The following is a 3,636-nucleotide window of genomic DNA, read 5'->3' on the forward strand; positions in this document are numbered from 1 at the left end:
GATACCCGATATGAATATCGGATCGGCGCATCCCTAACCCTAATTACAGCATAGGTGGACAGATCATCTCGTGATGCACAGTAGACAGTGAGAGAGTGAGTAAAGCTCTGGCTAAATCCATGCAGGCATTGGATTAGAAGATGGTTTAAGACATCTGCTCCGAATGCCTTACTGTACTAACGTTTTTTTTGGACCTCGATCACCCTATAGGGGAATGCCTTCTGAAAGAAACTTTAGTACATTTTAAAGTCCGTTTAAGTCAATTCTGAGAATTGTTTCTAAACAAATTATAAATGTTGGAAATGCATTGCTGAAACATGTTGCAAAGGCTGTGAACTATGTAGTACTTAATTGTGGAGTTAGACCGTTAAACAGTTTTTCACCATTTTCGTGTTCAGGATTTTTTGGGCAGGGCTAAAATCATGACTCGATTATGCAATGGAGCCACCGAGCATAGCCCCTCCCCTAACACTATAATAAGAGGTGCGTTTGACTTGAAGCAGCGCTGCGCAGACCGATCGGTGTGTGACATCAAAGTGAGACAGTGAGAGCTATAGAGAGCAGACTGCTCCTTGCTTTCGAATAGCTCTCGCAGTACTTTGATGTCATACGCTGATCGTTCTGCGCAGTGCTGCTTCAAGTCGAACACACCTAATAACTAGAGCGCATTAGCATTAGTGGTTTGCCTGCTCAATCTCAAGTTACTGTCATTACCAATAGTAACTACAGCCTACAGTTTTCTAGCTAGCGATGCCTGTGTCACGTAAATGCATACAGTAATACCTGGTTGCGATAATTTACAAAACAGCTCAGTCTCCTTATTTAAATTTATTTGCATTTTACAGTTGGGAGAGATGGCAGCTTTCCTGCAAATGGGTGTGGTTTTAGCGCAGCCAACGGACATGCCCCCAGAGTTTGAGAGCAGAGAATACTGCTTATTTTTTCTGTCATTACCAATAGTAACTACAGCCTACAGTTTTCTAGCTAGCTATGCCTGTGTCACGTAAATGCATACAGTAATACCTGGTTGCGATAATTTACAAAACAGCCCAGTCTCCTTATTTAAATTTATTTGCATTTTACAGTTGAGAGAGAGACGGCAGCTTTACAGTTGGGAGAGATGGCAGCTTTCCTGCAAATGGGTGTGGTTTTAGCGCAGCCAACGGACATGCCCCCAGAGTTTGAGAGCAGAGAATACTGCTTATTTTTTGAAGATTTTGATACCTTATTTTATTTACTTTGTGGGGTTTTTTTGTCATTCAAATTTGGCTGGGTGGTTAATAACACATTTTTCTATGGTGTGACAAACTCAGAACACACATTTAATATTTACATGGACTTTAAAGTTAAATGCATCATTCTGGTGTATTTTGAGTTTAAAATTAAGAGATCCAAACCCTTTTCATTGTCCAAACTGAACAGAGTAAAAAGTCTTTGCTTTGACTTGGATTTCAACTCTATAATACATTAATAATAATAATAATAGTAATAATAATAATAATTATTATTATTATATTACTGTATTAAGCAAGCTAACTAATACTGCTAACATGAATATACTTTTAAGAACTAAAAACTGGATTTTTAAAATATTTTTCCTTTTCTTTATTAGGAAACTGTTATTTTTCACCGACCCACTGCATAAGAGTGTTGGGGAACTGCTAACTGCAACAGCAAAGTACTAACATTTTCAGTAGCATGACAAAGGCTCAGCTGTTTTCAGAATGATTTAGCTTTCCAGTAACAAGCTTTTTTTCCAGCAATTACTGTTGTTACAAAATATTACATCACTTTTTTGTCACATTATAGGGTGACATTTCAGTCCCACAAACAAGCTGCTTTTTAGCATACAGACAACAACCGAGTAAATGCACAAAGCAAAAATCATTCCATGTCATTCCATTTTTGTGGTACTCTCAACAAGCACTATCTCCAAGTGTCCTCGTTCTTAAGTAGTGTTGGGAACACTGAATCTCACAGTTTGTTTCAGTTGTTTCCAAAAAGATTTCCAATTTGCTTGATGCATTCAAAAGTGTTCCCAGAGTTATATTTAATACATTTTTTCTTCATACTGCTGATAATGTTTTATAAATAGGGTGTTTTAGTTCTATTATGTTTTAGCAATTTGTATACATATATCTGTAAATTGAGATTCTAGTTGATTGTGTTTGTGCCAGATAAATAAACTTTGTATTATCAGTATGCTGTAAATAAGTGCCATAGAAAAAAAGTTAGCATCAGGGTTTCTTCAGTGTAGTGTACTGTAGTTCATAAACTATAGTATAGCTTATTACAGAATCAAAAAGGTAGTATAACTGTAGCACAACTACTTTTTGCACTAGAAACAGAAAACTCACGACCTGAGTTTTCTGTCTCCCTGGAGAACGGACTGTGTTTGTTCCAGCAGCTATGGAACTTAAAGACTGCCTGCTCTCTCTTTCCGTCTGTGGGTGTTTGGATTGAGAAAGAATGGCATTGTGGAGTAGACTGAGTGGAATACCCTGTTACCTCAGCAGATTTCTTCAGTGGAATAGCCTGATATTTTCATGAAATAGCTTTTTAAATGTTTTTGTCATTTTGCTACTGTTATTTCAGAGACTGTGAGAGATATGGCAAGGAGAAAAGGGAGGAACAAACTCAAACACACTTTGTAAAGTTATTGAGAACACTTCTGAAATTTAGAGGAGACAAATGTGAGAGCTCCTGAGTGTTTAGTGTAGGAGAAAAATCTGAGCACAGTGTGTGATGTTGTTGAGATCTCTTCTAAAGATTTAAAGGAGACCATTGTGACAGTGTTAGAGTTTTTGTCTCAGGAGACATTTGAAAAGCAGGAGACTCAAGCAAAAGTTTCCATTCGATCTTAAAGTAACCTCATCTCTGTCTAGGAGAAATATTTGAAATGTTAAAGAGATCTCTTTTTTTTTTCTTCTTCCCTCTGGTTAGCTTCAATGTCATTTATCCACACCATTTCAATCAGAGACAATACAAGCATTGTCATATTTGAAGTTGTTTTATGTAGACAGTGTTTTATTGCACAATGATTTAACAGAGGAAACCATAAGCTATATTTACATACATGCAAAAATGGGCTGTACAAGACAAAATTTTAATGCTAATCAAAGAAAAAAAGTATTGTAAAGTGTTATATTTGTTCTAAAAAAAAGGTATTGCTCTTATACTAAACATCTTGCACTTGTAAGTCCTTTCTAGTGTGTTTGGAAAATGTGGTGTATATACAATGCTGGACATTGAAAATAAATTTAAACATTTAAACTAGTAACCCTTGATATTCTGAGATGTTTAATGCTATTTAAATGATAGTTTTAGTATTTTATCCACACCATTTCAATCAGAGACAATACATGCATTGTCATATTTGAAGTTGTTTTATGTAGACAGTGTTTTATTGCACAATGATTTAACAGAGGAAACCGTAAGCTATATTTACATACATGCAAAAATGGGCTGTACAAGACAAAATTTTTATGCTAATCAAAGAAAAAAAGTATTGTAAAGTGTTATATTTGTTCTAAAAAAAAAAGGTATTGCTCTTATACTAAACATCTTGCACTTGTAAGTCCTTTCTAGTGTGTTTGGAAAATGTATGTTATATACAATGCTGGACATTGAAAATAA

Source organism: Sinocyclocheilus rhinocerous, unplaced genomic scaffold (genome assembly GCF_001515625.1).
Source record: "Sinocyclocheilus rhinocerous isolate Xijiao unplaced genomic scaffold, SAMN03320098_v1.1 scaffold752, whole genome shotgun sequence".
Classification (NCBI taxonomy): domain Eukaryota; kingdom Metazoa; phylum Chordata; class Actinopteri; order Cypriniformes; family Cyprinidae; genus Sinocyclocheilus; species Sinocyclocheilus rhinocerous.